At 49.4% G+C, this 24,670-nt stretch overlaps 1 protein-coding gene and 1 long non-coding RNA gene across 5 annotated transcripts in view; one reads left to right on the forward strand and one right to left on the reverse strand.

The window, feature by feature from the left end:
• The window catches only part of hivep2a (HIVEP zinc finger 2a), an 88,725-nt gene that overhangs the window by 27,203 nt on the left and 36,852 nt on the right, over positions 1-24,670 (reverse strand). For all 4 annotated transcript variants that reach the window (XM_086189514.1, XM_086189511.1, XM_086189513.1 and 1 more), the window contains one exon: positions 15,985-16,048. The gene's annotated coding sequence lies outside the window, so the exon portion shown is untranslated. The remainder of the gene's footprint in view (positions 1-15,984; positions 16,049-24,670) is intronic.
• On the forward strand, positions 5,424-6,713 carry LOC147243393 (uncharacterized). The gene is made up of 3 exons (XR_015110672.1): positions 5,424-5,502; positions 6,324-6,448; positions 6,538-6,713. It is a non-coding gene; the product is annotated as an uncharacterized LOC147243393 (long non-coding RNA).

A 24,670-nucleotide genomic window follows, 5' to 3' on the forward strand; every position in this document is an offset into this window, starting at 1 on the left:
TGTGTGTGTGTGTTGTAGTTTCATTAGATTTTCCATAACAGTTTGCAAAATCCACCAGGAAGTGTGATGGACAGAGGAAGGAGGAGAGCTTGGTTCTGTCGCTGGACGCCGGCGAGGACGAGCAGTCAGGCTCTTCTGTTCAGCTTTGAGGAGAACAGGAGACGTTTTCCTGGCAGGGAACGAGTTGATCCTGAGTTTACTTGAACTTCTTTGTGCTTCAACTGAAGTTTATTATTATTATTATTATTAGTAGTAGTAGTAGTAGTATTATTATTGTCATAAGAAGTCAAAAGAATTTGTAACCTGAAATTCTTCTCTTGTCTTTCATTCTGGAAGGCATTTTTAAATCAAACGAGTACTAACAGTGAAAAAATGTAACCAAGCAGAAAAAACACAAAATCAGAGACTAAAAGTTTTTTCCAAATGTTTGTAGTACTCTGTACTACACACATCTCAGTCTGTATTTGTCACATATTTCATGTGATCACCTCAAATTTAGAAGCTTTGTCTCACATTCGAGTATTGCTAATGTCGGGTGAGAGGGTCGGGTGAGAGGGTCGGGTGAGAGGGTCGGGTGAGAGCGCCAGGTGAGAGGGTCGGGTGAGAGCGTCGGGTGAGAGGGTCGGGTGAGAGCGTCGGGTGAGAGGGTCGGGTGAGAGCGTCGGGTGAGAGGGTCGGGTGAGAGGGTCGGGTGAGAGGGTCGGGTGAGAGCGTCGGGTGAGAGGGTCGGGTGAGAGGGTCGGGTGAGAGGGTCGGGTGAGAGCGCCAGGTGAGAGGGTCGGGTGAGAGGGTCGGGTGAGAGGGTCGGGTGAGAGGGTCGGGTGAGGGTGCCAGGTGAGAGCCTCAAAGACAACCTGGTCCTAACACAGAGGCTGGAACTGGAAGATCTGATCCAAAGTAGAGCAGAACCTCTGTATGCGCTGCAGTGGGTTAGTAAACATGGCCCTACCAGCAGTCGGTAACCAGCTGTTTACCAACAGTAGTGAGTCCTGCCTGTCAGGCCTGGTCCTGGATCAGCTACCACAGAAATCCCAACTCTCCTCAAGGGTTAAAGTTCGAAACGATGAAGTTCTTCAGGGTTTATTTTTAATTGCGGGGTTGGTTCTGAGTTTTGGGTTCGGATCCAGGCTCAGGGTTTGGGTTTCCTATCCAATCCTGATTCCATTCTCAGTTTTGGGTTCTGGTCTCGGGGAACCTCGAGCAGCAACTGGGTCAGTGTGTCGCAAAAACCGACATTCCACATGATCAGACTCTTCATCTCACTACTGAGGGCTCGGAACAGACCTCCAGACATACCACAACAATCCCTCCTCCTTCCGGCCCGCTATATTTAGCCCCACGCCTCCAGCTGTGTCTGCACAGGCGCTCGTGATGCTGGCGTCCGTCGAGGAGGCGTGTCTTCATGGACTCATCCTGCATCTGCTACAAGTGCTTCTACAGTTCCTGAAGTTTTGGATGAATGACGCATCAACAAGTTTGTTAGTCAGATTCAGACGATTCCTGCTGTATTTGTGTGTGTGTGTGTGTGTGTGTGTGAGATGCTCCTACTTATGTAAGCTGCATCTGCATCCTCCGTCCCCGCCCTCGTCCTCTCTTTGCTCATCTCCTTCATCTTCGTCTGCCCCCCCCAGTTTCATTAGCACTCCTCTCGTTTCCTCTCCTTATTAAATGAGCCTGCGGGCAGACGAGCTGCACTACAACGCTGAGTTAGTTTTCCTCGCTGGAACCAAGTTGTCCTGGAGGCCATTTTGCACGGCGTTGCATCAGAATCTGCAGTCGGAGCCTCGCAACAACAGCGCTACCACGGCTATGTGGGGCAGATCATCACAAAAACTTCCACTGACTTCATGATCCAAACAAAAGGAATTCTCTTCCCTTCATTTTAGTGGCCACATTGGAGAGAAAGAGCAGCTTCCTGTTGCTGGCTAACAAAATCTAAAGAAGCCAACCAACAGAACCACTCGAGATGAAAGAGATGAAGACTTCAGAGGCCATTACCGTCGCAGCACAGCTGGTCTGACGCGCTCTGATTGGTCCTGAAGCCCGCCGACATGTCCTCTCAGTCGTCTGCTGATTTGATCTGGGAGGTGTTGAGGTTGGAGCTCCGCTCGTATCCTCATCCACACCAACGTCTCCTCAGGTTGTGCGACTCTGATCTCAATCGTCCCAGTCCAGCGCCGTCCATGCTAAACATGGATGTCACGTCTTAGGAGTATTTGTGTCATCATCACATCATGATGAAACTGGTGACTCCCACCCTTGAGCGCCAGGAACTGACGTGACCTGCTTGCCTATCCACATTTTGGTCACTGTGTAAAATCGGCTTGGTTCTATTCCTGGGGCTCAGGGACCAACCCTGGACCCCTCCAGGAGGTTTCTGCTGAGCCCCAAATCCTTATGTCATTAGGCTCCGCCCCCTCATTCCTGATTCCTTCTTCTGCAGGATCGTTTCCTGTCCCAACTCCCTTGATTTATCAGGGAATGTGTGTGTTGAGTGTGTATGTGCATGCAGTTTATTCTTGACATAAAGGGGGCGGCTGGTTGAATGACTACTGTCCCCAACACCGTTACACACACACACACACACACACACACACACACACACACACACACACACACACACACACCTCCTACCTACCTGCTGCTCTGTGAGGGGACAGAGATTAGCTGAGCGTGGGTGGACAGGCAGCACTGGTGTGTGTGTGTGTGTGTGTGTGTGTGTGTGTGTGTGTGTGTTGCCGGCAGGATGACTAACATCTAGAACTAAACTCTTGCTATCACAGATGGTTCTGGGAGCAAACGAGACAGAGAGGAATTTCACTTCCTTCATGTCTTGAATTCATCTTGACCGTCGCCACAGTTTCATCCCAAAATAATTCAGAGAGACGCCAGATTGTTGCCGTGACAACTCTGGCAACACTCACAAGATATGGTTGACTGATGTACATGGACACGATGTTCCAATTGTTCAAATCTATATATTAAATTCATTTAAAAACCTAAACAACCTGTCCTGTACAACTGGGATCTTGTCTCCATGGCGACCGTATGTATGCTTCAATATGGTAACGGTTTTTAATGTTTTATTCACGTCACATTAATTTTGTTACATAAATGAAACGAGAGAGAGAGAGAGAGAAGAACACAGCTTTACAGTCAATGAGGCCGAGAGGTCAGAGGTCGGCTGCATTTCAGCTTCCAAGAACCAGAAAACAAAACAATGGGCTGCACTGGCGCTCTTCTGGTTGCTGCTGCAGGTCTAGACTCTCAAACATGGTGACCGCGTAAACCAACATCTGGGAGCATTCAGAGAGCAGTAAGCTGTCAATAAGAGCGACAGAAATCCAGAAGATTGAACTTTGAATGATTGTGCTTCCTCTTAAGGTCAGTTTGAGGTCACACAGATGAAATGAGAAGAAACAACTCAAGTCTCGAGAGCTCGCCATGAAATGGCGGTGAAGTGCAATAACGTGTGCACACGAGACCGCGTCCGTGTGGGTCCGATTTCCAAGATAACAAAAATAAAAACTTGAAAAACTTTCTTATCACTTCGCACCTCAAAAACCAGGTTTTCAGAATTCCTTCTGTTGATGTTGACTGGCGTCTCCAGTTTTGACTCCACGAGGCTGAACAGTCCTCAGGTCTGTGGTGGTGAAGTTGGAACTTCTTATCAGTAAATCTGATCAACAAACCATATTTGGAGACTCCAAGTGACTTTGGCTTCAGGTGAAAATCAGAACCAGCACCCAGGTGATGCATGCAGCCTTCAGTAAGAACTCTGTCCAGCCACCGCTCCCTCCACCTCCTCATACGGAGCTCTCCCGCTTTTGTTGACGTCATGTGATTCACTGCTATCATGTGGTCATGTTTACAATGGCCACTAGATGGCGTCTGTCACTTCCACCTGATTTGATATCAAGCAGCTTATTTGGAGGACAGGCAGGTAACCTGCAGCAGACCCCAGAGACAGGATGTGACCTCACGTCTGATCCCTCTGCGGCTGTGCCGTTTCATTTTCCATCCCACAGTAACAAACGTGTCTCTTATCAAAAGATGCTTCCGCTCACTTTTAGAACGCGCCAGGACCAACAGATGTCCGGTGGCGGGCGACCGTGAGCGCACGTGTGAGCTCGACACAGCTCCCGTTTACTCCTGCCGTCCTCAACACTGTTTTGCGTCTCTCTGTCTGTGAGACACTCGGTCACCCAGGGTGAGGACGCCATAGGAACAGATGAAGGCGCTGTCAGCAGCACCTGCTCTTCCTCCTCCTCCTCCTCCTCCTCCTCACCACCCAGGCTTTGTCTCCCCTCCACCCTTCCTTTATCCTCTCCTCTCCTCCCGAGCTTCCTACTCACATCTCCATCCCCTCACGAAGGAGGAGAGGACGACGACTCGGGTCGATTGTCCCTGGACTTCAACAACTTGGTTCTTATTGTAACCGTGACAACAGGCTTGCAGGCTCTCTGAAGAGTCACGGTGTTCAGCTGCCTGGAGAAAAAGTCTGATAGCAACACACAGCAGACTGCGTTCAAAATACCCCCCCCCACACACACACACACCCCGGATGTTGACTTCCTTTGCCCTTCGACCACCAGCGAGGGGGGCAGTCACATGACTCGGCGTCACGAAACACAAAGAGCCCACGTTCAACAGCTAAGTGTGTGTGATCAATGTGTGAAGCCTTTGTTTTTTCTCCACAATCTCCCTTTGTCTTGGCATCTCTTTGACCTCCACCAACATCCCCCTCTCCCCCTCTCCCCCTCTCTCCCTCTCTCTCCCATCTATAATAGGACATCTTCTCCTTCCTCTCTGTCTTCTTTTATTTCTTATTCTGATTCTTTAATTCATCATTTTTTATTTTTCCCTCATCCTCCTGAACCTCTCTTTCAGAATCATCCATCTTTCTCCGACCCTCTTTTCTCCCTATCCCCCTTTCCACTCCTTCACATTACTCTTCCCATTTATTTCTACTCATTTAATCTTTTTCTCTCGTCATCCTCTTCCTTCCTTTCCTTCTTTCTTCCCTACCTCCTACCTCTGGTTCATCCCCTCCCTCCAGTGCTCGTAATCATTCCTCACCTTGTTCTCCATTTAAAGTTACACTTTCTGTCGTCTGGAGTTTTAATTAATCACGCCACTCGTTAACGAACTCTTCCCTCTTGACTGTTAATTAATCAGGTTTCCGCCTTAATGAACAGTCTAAACTCGTTAAACCTGTTTCGCTCTTAATTAGCCCGTTAGCTCCAGGGCCTAACGTTTCGACAAGACTATTAGACACTACTACGACTTAATGGCAGCCGCCGTGAGTGTGTGTGTGTGTGTGTGTGTGTGTGTGTGTGTGTGTGTGTGTGTGTGTGTGTGTTGAGATTACCTCACTCCCTAATGGGGCTGCTCAAATATTTATAGGGCAGGAAGCTGAATGGGAAGAATGATAGCGCTCAGGGAGACAGCCGACACTGAGGGAGTACATGAGAAGACTGATGCTGCCTTCAAGTGCTCCTCGTAAGTTCCAACTTCCAAACTCTGGAGTTGTAATGATATGAGCCCAAAGGGTCGTCGTCCGCCCACCATTACAGTAGAGAATGCTTTAAATTAACTCTGAGGGATACGGTTCTTTACGGCGCCTCCTAGCAACACCTTAGCATCCATTTACCATTTGCCAGCACACAAGTGAACACAACACACGTCAGCAGCTGTATGAATGATAAAGGTTTGGATGTTCATGTCACCAGAAGAGAACAAGCCAATCATCAGCGCAGGAGCAAGATGGAAGCATTTTCGTAGCTCCGAGCCGCTCAGACCAAAGAACAGAGGGGCGTTTGTTTCCTTGCAGGTAGGCACCATGGTGGGTTCATCTAGACCAGGGGTGGGAACCAGGTGCCATGGAGGGCCGTGTGTGTGCAGGTTTTCCTTCCAACCAAACACTTTCACAGGTGAGTCCACTGATCAACACTCTTCTGTGGCTGAAGGAGTGTTGATCAGTGGACTCACCTGTGAAAGTGTTTGGTTGGAAGGAAAACCTGCACACACACGGCCCTCCATGGCACCTGGTTCCCACCCCTGGTCTAGAACCTCCCACCCCCTGCTCCCTGCGGGAACGCTAGCCTGAGGGAACAAACCAACCCTGTGATCACATGACCTCCATGGTAATGAGGAAGCGAGTGCTGAGCTCTGGAGGAGGACTGTCTGCTTCCCCGTGTAGATTTGAAGCAGAAACCGTCAGTGTGGGGTTACGATGAGAGGGAGAATTGTTGATATGGGGACTCATCGCTGCGTGTTGGGCGACGGCTGTGGGCCATTTGGGTTCTGTTTGTATCCCCCAGGAACATTCCGGGCGAACTTCTTCAGATTTGCCACAAGAGATCCCCTTGACTCGAAGATACACTGGGAAGATTCCGTTGGTCACCGTGGCAGGCGCACATCGCAGGAATACATGCAGTGTTTCTAGGTACTCCTGGTCGGGTATGAGGACATTTTTCTCTCCAGATGAATTAATTAGACTTGTAGTAAGACACAAACGTCTCCCTTCACACACAGAAAAGACGGCTAGAACGAGGAAATCAAGTGTAACTCGTGAAACCACGACTTCAGTTCTCATTTACCTCTAAGAAGGAGTGGAACCGACTTGTGAAGCGTGTCGTGAAGGACCTCACGCCTGGTAATTCCACAACTATCAGGGTGATTTGGGTGTCTCGTTTGTAATCAGAAAAACAAGGAAGATGGAAATTGACAACAGACAAATCACAAGAATGTAGTGCAGTAATTCAGCTCCGAGCGGAGCCAAACTGCTGATGTAATTCCACTTGTTTCCAATTCTGTTCCACATGTTTCAGGAATTCTCTGGCAGCCAGTGGCCGCATCTTAAAAGACGAGCGCAGTGAGTGCTGAGCGTGAACTAGAATGTGTGGAAATTGGCGCTCGAATCAAAAAAGCAAAGTGGCATCAGAGACACATGATCTCACCTCCTGTCAGGGATTTCCCCCCGTCGCTGAGGTTCAGACCCGTGATGAGGCGGCGTGACAAGTTTACGACTGAGGCTGACGGCGTGGACGAGGTATCCAGCCGAAACCTGCCCGTCTCAGGGATACGGAGATGAGGTCAAGGAGTTTAGTTCCACTGATGAAAGAGAAGAGGAAGGATAGAGGGATGGAATCAGAGAGAGAAGGAAGGAAGGAAGGAGCCAAACAGGACTGATGAAGAAAGAACGAAGGTAAGACAGAAAGAAGGAGGTCAGTGTGAACTCTGCGATGAGGGACTGGGTGGAACCAGATGGGAAACACATGCTGTGAAACACGCTCGCGTTCCCGTGAGTGTGGGTGGAGTCTAATGATGACCTCTTGACACCAGATGGAGGGATGACACTCTTCTTCTCTCCTCCCTCGTTCTGTCATTCAGTCCTAAACGCTGTCCTAGAGCCAGATAGTGACACATCTGATGTCATCTCCCTGCATGCTTTCTGCATCCATCCATGGCCGTCTGGGTATTTGAAAGCTTTGCGGGGAGCCCCAAGTACTCAAACGCCACAGGGACGCTGCATTCAAGTCACGTGTTTGCGGTGGTAAATATTAGAATCCTGCAGTGTTCACCTCAGCTTCCCATTGTGACTAATAAAGCAAATACTTCCGAGCTCGTCGTCACGTTGTAACGATTACGGAACATTCTCCCAAATTCTGCTTCAGACTTCCGAATCCAGATTGTAAATTGCTGCCATATGCAGCTTCTCTCTGTCAATAATAACAAATACTGCTAATCTCTGCTTGGGTTATGGTGAAGGAAGTCAGTTTGTGCCTCGAAAGGCTCAGGGTGATTTTTTTTCTAGGTGAAACACATCTGCACCAAACATGTGAGAGGGTTTGTTCCCCCACTGCGACCGTCCACCCAGAGCGGGGGGGTTAAACGTTCCCCATCACCTGATGGACTGAGGCCACCAAACACTTCCGCAAACAAAAAAGTAGCAAAAAAACGTCCCATCAACTTTGGTTTCCATCAACCAGTTTGTGGCGTATTAACTAGCTGAGTAGCCTGTGTTTTCATCAGCGGTGGAAGGGTTAAAGAGTCGAGGCGTCACAGTCAGGAATGTCATAATTACATCGTTATACTCGCTGAAATACTCATAAATTGAACTGTTGTCTCTGGTCGGGAGGAAGCAACAGGACGTCTCTGCAGCGCCACCTCATTCTTTAATTCGCCTTTAAGGAAACAAAGTCTGATTAATTTTGATTAATTGTTTAAACTGCTGCCGAATAGATAAACAACTCCTGGCTCGAGGCCGTGCTGACGAGTAGAGGGTGCGTACAACTGCGACTTGGACGACTGGTGGTTCACACCTGAGCGTTACGACTCCACCCACGGAGAGACAGAGGCGTCACGTTCGTCCCTCCTCCATCACACGCTGTTCTGTGACAACCACAGACCACAAAACAATGTGACTGGCTCGCACGTTGGAGCCCATCTGTGATCAACAAACGTGTCATCGCTGCCATCGACGTTCCCGAGCGAGGCCCGTGCTGCCCGTGCCGTCCACAGAGTTTTCCCGAGCCCCAAGAGGTGTTTACGCTGAATCATGTGGGATTTTCCCCAGCGGCGACTGATGTGGTTGAAGATGCTGGACGACCCAACAACCGCTAATCACGACGAGGCTTCAGCAGCCTGACATCAACCCCTCACATGTGGTCCAATCAAAGCCGCCGCTGCTGCTGTTTGATTCCAAACGTTACCTACGGCAGTCCGGGATGAGTCATTCCAGTTCTGCAGGATGCAAATACCTCGACAGGTGTGACCAGGTGTGATCAGGGTGTTCTGTATACCTCCATCACCACAAGTTTGTCAAAATAGCTCTCCTTTGTGTTTCACGAGTCAAACAGCTGACTCGTCGTTTGCCTCTAGTGACTCAGTGGCTGACTTCTGGTAAAGGGTTGGGCCTGGATGACCAGGGCTGATGGGAAACACACCAGCACACACACCAGTTCCAGTTTCTTATGTATTTTACTGCTTTGGCAACAGTGTTTGGCAGCTGCTAAATGAAGCTTCCGTTGACCGAAGCGACCCAAGTAGCACACAAAGGTACAGCACCGACGTCAGACCGCAGTCCCCAGGTCTGCTTTACTCATCCCTGGCTGTCATTAGCTCCCCTTGTCGGCTTGCCTGGTTTATAACGGTTGAACTTTGACCTCCTTGTTTTGGTATTTTGATGGATTTCACTGCTGTGACCTCCATAGGACCACACTTTACCGGCAGCTTTATCCTCCTGAATGTCAACAGAGGTATTTTGATGAAACAGATAATTTAATTACGTGTTCGTCAACGTTGACGGGGTCATAAAACCCTGAAAAGTCATGGGATTTAAAAACTGTGATTTCAAGGCCTGGAAAAGTTTTTTAAAGAACAAAGCAAGAAAATTTTGGAAAAGTTGTGGCAATTTGTTTCCCACATTCCTCCATATTAGAGTATATGTGGTTGAGTTATGGTTGACTGAGTAAAATCTCCTTCCATAAATGTGCCGGTGTGACGTGTGTTTGTAGTCCAACAGGAAGTGGTCATCTCCTGGTTCCTCCACCAACAGGAAGTGGTCATCTCCTGGTTCCTCCACCAACAGGAGGTGGTCATCTCCTGGTTCCTCCACCAACAGGAGGTGGTCATCTCCTGGTTCCTCCACCAACAGGAGGTGGTCATCTCCTGGTTCCTCCACCAACAGGAAGTGGTCATCTCCTGGTTCCTCCACCAGCAGGAAGTGGTCATCTCCTGGTTCCTCCACCAGCAGGAAGTGGTCATCTCCTGGTTCCTCCACCAGCAGGAAATGGTCATCTCCTGGTTCCTCCACCAACAGGAAGTGGTCATCTCCTGGTTCCTCCACCAACAGGAGGTGGTCATCTCCTGGTTCCTCCACCAACAGGAAGTGGTCATCTCCTGGTTCCTCCACCAGCAGGAAGTGGTCATCTCCTGGTTCCTCCACCAACAGGAGGTGGTCATCTCCTGGTTCCTCCACCAACAGGAAGTGGTCATCTCCTGGTTCCTCCACCAACAGGAGGTGGTCATCTCCTGGTTCCTCCACCAACAGGAAGTGGTCATCTCCTGGTTCCTCCACCAGCAGGAAGTGGTCATCTCCTGGTTCCTCCACCAGCAGGAAATGGTCATCTCCTTGTTCCTCCACCAACAGGAAGTGGTCATCTCCTGGTTCCTCCACCAACAGGAGGTGGTCATCTCCTGGTTCCTCCACCAACAGGAAGTGGTCATCTCCTGGTTCCTCCACCAGCAGGAAGTGGTCATCTCCTGGTTCCTCCACCAACAGGAGGTGGTCATCTCCTGGTTCCTCCACCAACAGGAAGTGGTCATCTCCTGGTTCCTCCACCAACAGGAGGTGGTCATCTCCTGGTTCCTCCACCAACAGGAAGTGGTCATCTCCTGGTTCCTCCACCAGCAGGAAGTGGTCATCTCCTGGTTCCTCCACCAACAGGAGGTGGTCATCTCCTGGTTCCTCCACCAACAGGAGGTGGTCATCTCCTGGTTCCTCCACCAACAGGAGGTGGTCATCTCCTGGTTCCTCCACCAACAGGAGGTGGTCATCTCCTGGTTCCTCCACCAACAGGAAGTGGTCATCTCCTGGTTCCTCCACCAGCAGGAAGTGGTCATCTCCTGGTTCCTCCACCAGCAGGAAATGGTCATCTCCTTGTTCCTCCACCAACAGGAAGTGGTCATCTCCTGGTTCCTCCACCAACAGCCAATAGGATCGCTCCATGTGATTGTGGTGATTGAACCAGTAAATCAGCTCTGGTGAACAAAAGTTGATGATCTTCCAGGTTCAGTTCATCAAGATCGTCTTCACTAATCAGCACTGAAGGCCACAAGGTCATGAAAATGGATTTTATTGGTAAAAACGTGTGCAGCCTCTCATGCGTGGCAGCGTCAGCTGAACTTTTCTCCACACATCCTCGCTCTGGTGCTCCATTCCAGCTGGAGTCAGCCTGTGGATGCAGTGATGTCACCATCATGTGGAAGTGCTTCTGTTGACGTCGCAGACCGAGCGGGGGGGGGGGGGGGGGTGTCACTCACTGATCCTTGGCGGTTTCATTTCAGCGGCAGAGATGAGCTCGTGAGGAGCTTCAGACCTGCTTGTGTGAGTCGTTCTTTGAGTCAGGAAACAGCAACACCTCCACCTTTCTGCTGAGGAGCGTGTAGAACCCTAACGCCACCGCTCGAACTGCTGCCCAACCCTGAGTCTGACCACTGACTTCATTTCATTTATCAGAACACAATAATGCAGAAGTCACAACATCATGACGCAGATTTGGATGAAGACCGAGGTGATAAAACCTGCTTCTTCACGAGGTGACAAGCAAGCAACTTTTAAAATCCCTGTTTTCTGATTGGCACCCGTCAGACTGACATGATGTTTTGTTCCGCTGGCCAGCAGAAATCGTCCCTGCTTCCATCTAAACGTCACCTGTATGTGAAGTCAGCTCATTTGAGCAGTAGATCTCGCCTCTCCCTGCCAACACCGTTGTTGATGCCCAGCTGGGAAAGGCTGCTGACCATCCAAACCCCTATCAGACCTGAAGCCTCTGAAGGAGCGAGGCCATCGCTCCGTGTCCTCAAAGACAGAAATACAGGCATGAACGCAGTTCACAAACCACGTGGCCAAACTGTCATGAATGCCTCCTGCATCGATGCATTCCTGCTGGACCGAATGGAAAAAGTGAGTTGAACATTCGAAGCATTTTGTGCTGACCCAAAGCCAAAGTGATATTAGTGGTATAAAATGATTACGATTACAAATTGATGTTGAAACCATGCAGACGTGAAGCGGAGGTTCTCCTCATGGGCTCCTAACCACCAGAACTCACCGGTGGCTCCTCGTCTCTTATAGTAGCGAGGGACGATTCCTGCGGTCAACCTTCTGTGTTTAATCTTTATTTAGAACAACAAAAAAGGAAGTCAGTCCATGTCGTCATCTCTAATTGGCCAACTGGTGGCTGTCCCTGATGACCACTGCAAACTAAACGGATATGATCTGCCAAACTGGCAGGGGATGACCGTAGGCGTGGCTGGGAGAGCCAATGGCTGTCTGTCTATATGTGTTGTTGGATGGATGGATGGATGTGTGGATGGATGGATGGATGGATGGATGTGTGGATGGATGGATGTGGATGGATGGATGTGTGGATGGATGGATGTGGATGGATGGATGTGTGGATGGATGGATGGATGGATGGATGGATGGATGGATGTGTGGATGTGTGGATGGATGGATGTGTGGATGGATGGATGTGGATGGATGGATGTGTGGATGGATGGATGGATGGATGGATGGATGGATGGATGTGTGGATGTGTGGATGGATGGATGTGTGGATGGATGGATGTGGATGGATGGATGTGTGGATGGATGGATGTGGATGGATGGATGTGTGGATGGATGGATGGATGGATGGATGGATGGATGTGTGGATGGATGGATGTGGATGGATGGATGTGTGGATGGATGGATGGATGGATGTGTGGATGGATGGATGTGGATGGATGGATGTGGATGGATGGCTGTGGATGGATGGATGTGGATGGATGGATGTGTGGATGGATGGATGTGTGGATGGATGGATGTGGATGGATGGATGTGTGGATGGATGGATGTGTGGATGGATGGATGTGTGGATGGATGGATGGATGTGTGGATGGATGGATGTGGATGGATGGATGTGTGGATGGATGGATGTGTGGATGGATGGATGTGGATGGATGGATGTGTGGATGGATGGATGTGTGGATGGATGGATGGATGTGTGGATGGATGGATGGATGTGTGGATGGATGGATGTGGATGGATGGATGTGTGGATGGATGGATGTGTGGATGGATGGATGTGGATGGATGGATGTGTGGATGGATGGATGTGTGGATGGATGGATGTGGATGGATGGATGTGTGGATGGATGGATGTGGATGGATGGATGTGGATGGGCTGACAGTCGCAGTATATTTTCAGTTCGATGGTGGTTCCCTTGGCAGTCAAAGCGGCGGCAGGAACAAGCCAATGGATGGTGAGCAAATCTCAGCTGAAACGGGGACGTAACCGTTGAACTCTGACCTCTGATCAGCGAGGCTCCTCTGATGTTCTCCGGGTCTGAGGGATCTTGATTTCAACACTCTCCTACCTCGAGGTATTGGGGGTTGTGATGGTGGCGAGAGGAACGTTCTGAATGTCTCTCAGCTGTTGCGGGATCAAGCGATGATGCAAGTTTCACAAAAACTGCCTCCCACTGTTGCGTGAGCTCGGTTCCCCTTATCTTCAGTCCTCCAGTCACCAAAACCTGTCTGCTCCTCTGGAATTTACTCCCATTACATTTGTAACACTCGAGAGTTCGATCTCCTGACATCCTTCTGGAACTTTAGTAGCACACGACTGCTGACATCATCTCTAAGTGACGCTCATTTATTAAAACTGAGCTCGAGAAAACAAGTCATAGCTTTTGTCCTCTAAAGGTCGTCCTGGGTAACGTTTACCGCTGGGAAAACACTCGTTTTACACCCTTCTTGTTGTCATGGCCGTCACGTTTGCTCTGACCTTAATTAACAGCAGCTTGTTCATCATCCAAAACAATTTGAGTTAATATTTTCAGTCCTGGCTGCGAGTTTAACGTCCCGCAGCTGTTTGCCACCTGTTGGCTCTCAGTGCTTTTCCTCGCTCTGTCCTCGCATGCGATCTTGCATTTACGTGGTTGCCATGCGCAGGGCTGCGAAAACAAAACCTCTGGATGCCTCTGGAGGTTGTCCATCTTCATCCGTTGTCAATAAAGTGAGTGTGTGTGTGTGTGTGTGTGTGTGTGTGTGTGTGTGTGTGTGTGTGTGTGTGTGTGTTCATTCCTGATTGTTCTGCTGTTCAGGTCCATATCTGTTCTGCACTCTTGACCACAACAAACCAACACGTCTGTATTTCTCCCGGGTTTCTGTATATTTAGAAAGTCGTGTGCTCGCGTCGTGTTGATGACAGCGTTTCCCACTGGAGAATCGGTGCGAGCCCCAGAGGCCTCGACCCTAAACACCCATCTGCCTGTGCTTGACACAAGCAGCTGCAACAATATCAGACAGGAGATGGAGAGGACGCGGTGGAGACAGTTACGATGATGTGGGGAGAGAGAGGAGGTCAGCAAGGATCTATTTTTATCTTCCCAGAGTCGTGCCTCGGCTTGAATGGAGGCAAAGAAGAAGAATCGTGTTGAAAGGTGCATGTGTGCAAATTATTTCATAACCTTGGCAGCTGAAAGCCTCTGTGTGTGTGTGTGTGTGTGTGAGAGAGAGAGAGAGAGAGAGAGAGGGAGACATCATCACGTCTCATCATTGCGTCCCAGGAGAGATTAAAACATCCTCTCATTGCAACATTTCGTGTTTTACCAGTGTGTTTTCCTAGGAGATCTGTTAGCAGTCAAAACTACGGCAGCCTGGAGAGATCAACACACACGGCTTCAGAAAACATCTTCATCAGTTTGACAACTCGGTTACGTGTGGAAAACACACGGTAGACTCACACAACGCAACACACAACAGACATGCTGCAGGAACACTCCATATCCCTTCCAGAGCCTGACACACGAACACATCGAAATACCAGAACACGCAATGTAACATGTTAGAAAGAAGCTGCAAACACACCTGACACAGCTCATTGCACACACAACGCAATAAACACAACACACGAGCTCAGCGCTCAGTCTTTTGTGGAGCTTCGACCTGCACGTCATGGTTGAGTGGTCCAACTAATCCAGTGGAGTTTCAGCATGAGCTCAGCGAGGGGACCTGGATTGGAGGGACTGTTCAGGCCCATGTAAACGCAGCAAAGTGGCAACGAAGGAACCGACTTGTTTTAACGAGGGACTGGAACGGACTTGGCCCGCCCGGGACTTGCTCGATCCCCGTCTGCTGTGTGTGACCACACATCCATGTGAATCTGAACCCCCTCAAATAAAAGCTGAGAGTCGACATGTAAACGTCCCTGTGATTTAAAGTCCCAGTGGAAAACGCGGCGCTGCGGCTCTGATCTCACCGCCAGCAGATGTTTACTGTAAATTTCCCAATCGCTCATGATCTCTTCTCCTGAAATGCTTGTCACTCTGTCAGCGAGGAGCCCTTCGCTCCAGCAGATATATGGAGTTTTCAAACGCAACATTGACTGTTTAATGTGCTGGAAAATCCTGACAAGCTTTCCAGAGGTGAAGGACGGAACCCTGCATCACAGTGGAAGTTCTCACTTCAATATGTAGGCTGATTTTGAGAAGTGGATGGAAAAGTTGCTTTTTAGGAACATTCCTGGCACAAACACACACCCGGCTGTTTGTGAGCTCCACAGACTCCACCGCAGCTACACAGCTCTGCTGCGCTTCCACACATCAAGCGCTCCGGGGGCTCGGTTCACATCGAACAAGCCCAACTTCATAAGTGAAACCATCCAGCCCTCTCTCCTCCTCCCGGAGGTGACATCAGTGACCTCGTTCACATCGACGTCCTTTCAGTTTCAGCCTTCCCTTCAACTCTAACGCAACAACACGTTCTCATCGGGGTTCTTCCAGGTAGCAGTACCCTGACAGTGGCGCACCAGCAGCCAGGCCTTCTAAGGACACGTGGGGGATGACTCAAAAGTGCACTGACTTCTGTTGATACATATGCACGCCATCTGTCAGGAAACGTTTACACCAGTGCACCCAGCTGTGACTGGTGTACTGGGAGGGCACCACCCAACGCTGGAGATGTCTCATGTCCAGCCTCACCCCTCACAGTGGCAGCAGCAGCCTGAAGGCCCAAACCCACCGTCAGACACCAGGTGTTAAAGAGCACCGAGATCATCAGACCGGCTTGAGGCAACATGTCAAGTAGGTTGAGAAGGTGAATGAGTCCACCGACACAAAACCCAACTTTGAGCTTGATGACTAGTGAGGTCTCAACAGGGGGCGCTGTGCTCTGCTGTAGTGTCACAGTTTGGAAGGGTGGGAGCACCTACCTGTTGGTCTGCACGTGCTCAGTGTAGTTTCAGGCCAGCCAGAGAGCGTCCTCGTGGGGTCGTCCTGGAAGAAAACACAACGCAGAACATCAGCCAGTTGTCTATGATGTCGTTACCTTCTGATTACATGCACCGGGCGGGGGGGTGGAGGGGGCACCGAGGGGGGTCAGGACTTCTGTGGCGTTTGACCATCTGTTGGCAGAATGTAACGGAGGAGTTCTGACTTCAGTACAGCACCTTGAGTGACATTTGCCATCACAGGAGCTTCGGGGTGACCTTGAAGTCATGTGACCCTGGTGTAGCTCCTTCCTAGGCTAACGTTAGCTTAGCACTGCTAACCGTAGCATCCAGGCTTCCAGCATCATCAGAGGGTTCATTAGTGAAGATGATCTTGATGAACTGAACCTGGAAGATCATCAACTTTTGTTCACCAGAGCTGATTTACTGGTTCAATCACCACAATCACATGGAGCGATCCTATTGGCTGCTGGTGAGGAACCAGGAGATGACCACTTCCTGTTGGTGGAGGACCCAGGAGATGACCACTTCCTGCTGGACTAAAAACACACCTGATTGTGTGGAAGGAGATAACTGCGGCTCGGAACAGCTGATTGTCAGCTGATTAGCAGGCTTGTGGGCCGATCTTGTCTTTGTGGCGTGCCTCAACCGACGCGCTCCGCTTTAGCCACATTTTTTTCACTGTCTTCTTCATGCAAGTTTATTTGTGTTTGTGCTGGGCTGCTGCCGTGTGTGCATTCTTGTGGATTTTTAATATGGGGTTTCCTTGTGTGTGCATGCGTGCGTGTGAGTGTGTGTGTTTGGTTGTGTTTGAGTGTGTGCATTTCTGAGGGAGGCCAGTGACCATTGCAACAGGAAATAAACAGGATGTGGCGGAGGAAGTGCTCACCGGAAGAGTGAAGCGGAGACCTCCCTCATCTATTACTAATACTTACACACACACACAGACACACACACACACACTCTTTCACACACACACACACACACTACACTTGTACACAATTTTAAGAGAGAAACAGTGGAGAAAGGAGATGAACTGAGGCGTAAAAAGAAAGGCAGAAATCCATTTTTTTGCATCTCAGGTTTAAGATCCAAAGAGACGTGATTTTATTTCAGTTGAGGACATTTCTGAGACAAATGAGGGGTAAACACACAGGAGCCGGACGTCCTGTAACACCCGGGTAAATGTCCATGTGTCTCCCGAATAGACAACACAAAACTGACGGACACGAGTGTAGACAAATGCTACACAACACTGAGAATGTAACAGAAAAGGACTGTGCGCGCGCACGCACACACACACACACACACACACACACACACACACACACACACACACACAGCTGGACGTCTGTTTTCCGACTTGTCCTCTCGCTCCCGTCTGCCAGGAGGAAGCCAGGAAAAGCGATGACACTGTTTTTCTGTGTCATGTCTGTCTGCACACGTGACAGACATGACATGCTTGTGAGGACACCTGAGTGTGTCAGCAGGATCACGCCAAACTTCTGCGACGATATTGTGGAAGTGGGCAGAGCCCGGGTTGAGGAAGAGACCCTTAATTTTGGAGCAGATGCCTGATGTCCCAGCCTTCGCTCTACTGAGCAGCCATTTTGAAGTGGGACCTCTGGGGTCCGTCAGGTGTCTCAGAGTTTCCGATCAGGAGGTCTGATGGAAATTCGGACTGATGACACGCGGGCCAGTATCGAAGAGTTTCTATTTTCTGCTTTTTGTTTCACAGTTTTTTTCCAGGAAGTAACTAAATGCATAACCCACTTATAACAATGTAGGGTAGACCTGGACAGGAAGCCCCCCCTCGCCGTGTCGCCTGCTTAGGACACTGGGAGGCTGATGAGGATCCAGTCAGTCTCAAGCATCTCTCAACATATTTCTAATAGTTTTAGAGACGTATCCAGACATATATGATGGTCTCGGTTGCAGATCTGCACATAATAGCGGAGTGAGCTGTTTGCCTTGGCGGACGCCGGCGCTCTCCGAGGCTCACTTGTGTGTGTTTCCATCCATCAATACTGAGCTTTTCCACAGACAAAAATAAAGCCGTCCAGCTGCGCCGAGCTGGATCCTTTTTATTGGACTCTTTCTAACGACATGATCACACTTAATCTACAGCACAGCTCCTCTGCATGTTTTACTCATAATCCTGTTAGACCGAGTCCAGGGAATAGTTCCAGGATTCACAGGAGCTGACACAAACCTGGTCAGCTCTGCTTATTGATTATAATACCACAGCTACTGCTGCTGAAGCTTGTTTGGTTGTAACGTGATCTCATCCACTGGAGCTCATTCATCCATCCAGACTGACCTAAAAAACCCACTCCTTGCTTTTGTTGGTCAACCATCGACACAGAAAATAGAAAAGAAGGTATTTAAGGGTGTTCCTTTGGTTGCCGTCATTCTCTTAAGACCATAATCAATATTCAGTAATCATGAAGATTGGATGATGTGATTAGTCACTCAGCTTCATCAGCTCAAGATCATAGTTTGCATGTGAAGCTACGTGAGCGTCTGATGAAGCCGATGTGTGTGGGAGGCGGCTTCCTCCCTTGAAGAGCCGAGGGTGGAACCGTCTCGAAGTTCTGAAGTTCCCTGACTCAAGCAGTGATTTGTGTGTCACTGAGGGACCCTGATGATGCCTGTGCAATCGCAGGTGGCGCGATCTGATCTTTGCGCTCTCCCCTGCACTCTCGTGGTGTCACGCCAGACTCGCTCAAGTCGTGATCGGGTGAGCAGCTGCACAAAATATGGCACCAATCAGCCATAGTTTTTTTTTGAGACAAAACAGGAAATTGCATGCTAACAACATGGCTCAGTGGTTTTCAGTGCTCCTCTGCGGCATTTTTAGTGCCATCAGCCACTCGCTGGCACTATTTTACAAATAAATACCAAAATATGAGAAGTTTTTTTGTGGCTTCTCACGTCGCCAGAGGGTCTGCAGGTCTGACTTCCATCATCTCTGCGGGCCGCTGAGCGGGACCCCGCTGAGACCCCGCTGCAGGTCCAGTTTAACAGTTTCGTCTCATTACTGATAATCACTGTCAAGAATGAGATTCAGCCAAGAACTTGTCAGCTACTGCAGGGAGCAGGTACTAGTACTGCATCAGAGAGCAGCTGGAAGGGTTAAATACTGCGTCACGAAGCTACAGCAGGCGGCGCGTTCATCTCATTCACATAGTTTCAAGTTCAGCACTTGTGCTGGTGCAGGGACTGTGGAAAGAATGAGAGAATAATGATGAAAGGAAAACGTTGACAGGGAGAGATGGAGATGACATGCAACAAGGTCACAAGTTGGACTGGAATCTGCAACATCTGGTTAACATGGCTGCCGGGTGGGAAATTAGCAGCAGCAGCCAAACTCTGGCAACATGTGGCTGAGAGCAGCAGCAGGTCTGGCAGGTACTCAGGAGGATGCTGGGCTGCTGGCGAGTGAGCTGGGATGTTGAGGATGGCACCGTCCTTCCTCTCTGATTGCCTGATCAGCCGCTTTGCCAATAAACGTGCGGGTGTGATGTCGCGGATATGAGAGTTAGACCCCCCCAATCACCCTCTCTGACTTATTTTCCGACCCTCTTTCCAGACTGGAGGATGGAAAGATGAAGGTGCGGAGGAGGCACAGAGAGGTGTGGAATATTCCTCTGCTGACTCTCTGCTCATGCAGGCTGGGAAGTACAGGAGGAAAACTCTGCTCTCACCTCCTTCCTCCTCCTCTGTAACAGTCAGCCACAGACGCAGTGGGGCGGTCAGCCGTCCTCCGCCTGGGTCGGAGGCTCACCGACGCCAAAGCACGCCACAGCTGGTTCAGCTGCTCACACACGTTCACTGATGGGTCAGCATGCGGCTCCAGGAGCGGCCCCCAGGGCTCGTGTGGCGTCTCCTCCAGAGTTCAGCTTGTTAATGCTGAGATGGAATCAGGTGGACAGGAGCAGGACGGTGTAATTCCAGCTGGGTGGACAGACAGCACCATCATGCCATCCCATGAAAATATCATCCGTGACAGAATTTACAGGCGTGACGTAGCTCCCACATAGAGGCAGACATGGTCGCGCTGGACATGACACGCGAGTGATGTTGTCGTCTTGATGCTAATCTGGAAGAGGAGATCCGTCCTGGTCGGCAGGCCGACTCAGCCGGCTGCAGGACTACACGAGTCACGCATCAGCACATATGAGCTACGTAGGCTAGCCAGCAAGCACGCTCAGTTGAACTCATCTGCAAGATGCCGAACCCCTGACAGCTGACGACAAGCGTCGTAGGTCAGTGCCTGCAGGGCAGCCTGCACCTCCTCCTCTGTGCTGGTATGCCAGTGACACAGGAACTAGACAGCACCTCAGGGAGCTGTTCCACAGCGGCGTGGCCCAGGCACCGTCCTGTAGAACTGATTCTAACCCGAGTTTGTTTTCTCCACTGACCCATGAGTGAGTCCCACTCATTCAGCTCCAGATGCCCCTCCACCTTCCTCTTCCAAATCCTGACAGGTGCCAGCAGAGACGCCATGCACAAACGTCCTGACACGTCCCAACACGGACGCTACCCCGACACAGCCGGCGCCGGACAACAGAACAACGGAGCACTGACAAGAGGAGCAGCCAGAGGGGCAGCTGGGACCTGTGTGTCTGTGCATAAACACTATAAATAAATCAATAAATAAATATTTGTGTATGATGTATTTCTACAACATGTGCAGAAGTGCTGACAGGTAAATGTGACTGATTGTACAGAAGCAGAGCTGCAGAGAGACGAAGGAAAATGCCCAGATTTTATTCCACTGTTAAGCTGCTCATTATGGAGCCAGACACCACACACACACACACACACACACACACACGCGCGCACTCATACTCACACACACACGCACGCTCTCACATGCACACACACACACACACACACACACATACTGTACGAACACACACAAAACCTCCCACCTGACGCAAACACACATGCAACTCTGGCCTTTGAGACTTTGCACACGCACATGGACACACAAACACACACATACACAAACACACACACACAAACACACACACACAAAAACCACAGAGGAATTTCCTAGTTTCATATAAAACTGATAATGGGATGTGTCCCAGCGGGAGTGGAAAATCAGAGGTGACTTATGAGCCTCTACATTCCAACCCCCCCAACACACACACACACACACACACACACACACACACACGCACGCACACACACACACACGCACGCACACCCACACACACACACGCACACACACACACACGCACACACACACACGCACACACACACACACACGCACACACACACACACACGCACACACACACACACACACCCTCACCCTCTCCTCACAAACAGATCTACTTTTACACAGCTGGGAAGGGAACGAAGAAAAGAGAGGGACCAGAGAAGTTTCCATGTCCTCTCAGGGCCGGCCTCCGCACCGCCGTTCCTCGGTTCAGACGCCGGCGAGGCAGCCGGGCCTTTCCTGAACACTGAAACTTCAATTTTTGTTTTTTGTAAAGTGAGATTGTTTACAGCTGGGCAGCCATGTTGTGAACAACCACAGCAACGTCCATCGCTGATGACATCATTGGAAATACACAGAATTATCAGGAATAAAAACTACAAAACCAATGTGTGACGTGAGTCCTGTCATCCCTCAGCTTGGTCTGAAATATCTCCATCCCTCCATCCTCTCCTCAGTTGGCCCCAAATGCTATTTTCCTCTACCTTCATCCCTTCATCTCCCTCACTTCTCTTTCTTTTGCCTCCATCTGTCCATCCTTCTCTCCAATCATCATCCCTTCATCACCAGGTTCTGTTTGCCAGGCGAGCAGAGGCTATGATACGCTGCCACTACATGCTGTGAGTGTGTGTGTTTGTGTGAGTGTCACTGTGTGTGTGTGAGTGTGTGTGTGTGTGTGTGTGTGTGTGTGTGTGTGTGTGGTCCTGGCAGTGTTTGCAGCACAGACGGTATGAAGGGCTTATACCTGTGGAGAGATAGAGAGAGAGAGAGAAAGCAAGGGACGGATGAATGTAGAGTGTGTCGTAAAACTGGACGTCAAGGTGATGCAGCCACCTGTCCTGTGTGCTTGTGTGTGTGTGTGTGTGTGTGTGTGTGTTTGTAGGACACCAAGCGGGAGCTGGGTTGTGTATCGTTACAACAGGCACACAAACACGCACACACACACAGGAGGATGTAGGTCAGACACACAGACGGAACTACACACTGTTCCTAATATTCTGGTCATCCCATTTATTTGAATTACATTGATAAAATATGAGGAACACCTCAAGAGATGTTCTGCAAAGTCTGGAGAACGTTCTTGAAAGCAGACGTTCCCTAACACTTCATCCCATCCACTACCATTCATTATGCTAAGCTAACTAGCATGGGTCTCAGCTCGTCTTGTCTGGGGACGATGAGCAATTGGAGGCTTTCACTAAAACACCTTTCAGGAAGTAGAACAAAGCAGTAGTGAAGTGTTGGTGCTGCATTGGTCCACGATAGTCCACGCCTCTCCTCGCCAGACGTTCTAGACCACAAGGTTCCACTAAACAACAGCAGCATGTCAGAGAACCACACGAAGGTAACAGTTCTATCTCAGCTGAACTCAAGTGATCAGCAGTGGCCTCAGACACACATCGCCTACTCAGTGTAGAGACTCACACACAGACACACTCACACACAGACACACTCACACACAGACACACACACACACACACACACACACGTGCCAGGGCTGAAGCAGCTCACTGTCTGAGAATTTGTGAATGGAAAAATGGTTTAACACACTTGGCGAGCCAGCAGGACGTCCTACGCCTCTCTGAAGGACTGAGGGGACTGTCTGTCTGTCTGTCTCTGTCTGTCCATCTGTCTCTGTCAGTCTACCTGTCTGTGTCTCTCTGTCTGTCTGTGGCGGTACTCGTCTGTCAACCGAAGACTCATTCTATCCTGCCTGTTTATTTGTCCGTCTGGGGGTCCCTCTGCTCGTCTGTCTGTCTGTCTTTGTTTTTTCTAAAAATTTGTTGACTTGTCTGTCACTCTCTTTTTCTGTCTCGGTACTTTCCGACCTGTCTCTCTGTCTGACAGCCCATCTCCTGTCTATCCGTCACGTTCCTTGTTTTTCCAGCGGCAGGATTTGCTGCTGACATGAATTTCAAACTGAAAGTATTTCTTGAGTCAAAATTTAACAAATCCTAAAGTTGGGCTCTGGACTCCTGTTAAATCAGCAAAGCCAAATCTCAGTGAGTATCATCGGAGAACACGGACATGTGATGTCACAGCATGTCAGGGAAATGGCGAGCGCACACTCAGACGAGGGTCTCTGCAAGATTTGCAATGCAAAATGTAAAAAGGAACGATCAAAAATGCCTCGTAGGTACAGACATTAGCTTAGCATTTTACTAGCCTGAGATGACACACGACAACATCAGTTTGTTGTTTTATTCCATCTAGAACTGGACTGTTGTACACATGTAGAGCGTCTGAGTCATGGACGCGCCAACACTGAGGGTGCAGGAACACACGCAGCCCACCGGGAGGCTCCGTGCTGCCTCAGAACGCCAAACCTCAAGAATCCAAGTTCGTTGCAACTGTTGTTGTTTCTGTGAATCGCACTGCCCAGCATGTGTTTGAACATCCATCCCTCCATCCAACATCCATCCATCCCTCCATCCAACATCCATCCATCCCTCCATCCAACATCCATCCATCCCTCCATCATCCCTCCATCCCTCCGTCCAACATCCATCCATCCCTCCATCCAACATCCATCCATCCCTCCATCCAACATCCATCCATCCCTCCGTCCAACATCCATCCATCCCTCCATCCAACATCCATCCATCCCTCCATCCAACATCCATCCATCCCTCCATCCCTCCATCCAACATCCATCCATCCCTCCATCATCCCTCCATCCCTCCATCCAACATCCATCCATCCCTCCATCCAACATCCATCCATCATCCCTCCATCCATCCATCCAACATCCATCCATCCCTCCATCCAACATCCATCCATCCCTCCATCATCCCTCCATCCAACATCCATCCATCTCTCCATCATCCATCAATTCATCCCTCCATCATCCATCGATCCATCCATTTATCCCTCCATCCATTCATCATCCCTCCATCCATTCATCCCTCCATCCATCCATTCATCCCTCCATCCATCCATCATCCCTCCATCCATCCCTCCATCATCCATCATCCTTCCATACATGTTCTCCCTCTTCTCCTGGGTGGTGTCGGTGGAGCCAATCCCAGCAGCACCCAGACAGACCCCCGTGCTCCTGCCGGGGCTCCACCCACAGCCTTCTTGCTGGGGGGCCACAGTGCTGTATAAATATACAGCATATATATATATATATATATATATATATATATATATATATATATATATATATATATATATATATATATATATATATTTATATATATATATTTATATATATGTATATGTATATATATGTATATATATATATATTTATATATATAAATATATCGATCTATCTCTATATTTATATATATATTTATATATATAAATATATATATATTTATATATATATAAATATATCGATCTATCTCTATATCTATATCGATATAGAGATAGATCGATATAGATATATATATACCTATGTGTGTGTGTGTGTGTGGATGGATCTACACACAACC

The sequence above is a fragment of the Aulostomus chinensis genome, chromosome 20 (assembly GCF_037954235.1).
Source record: "Aulostomus chinensis isolate RoL2024-O1b breed Wild chromosome 20, RoL_Achi_v1.0, whole genome shotgun sequence".
Taxonomy (NCBI): Eukaryota; Metazoa; Chordata; class Actinopteri; order Syngnathiformes; family Aulostomidae; genus Aulostomus; species Aulostomus chinensis.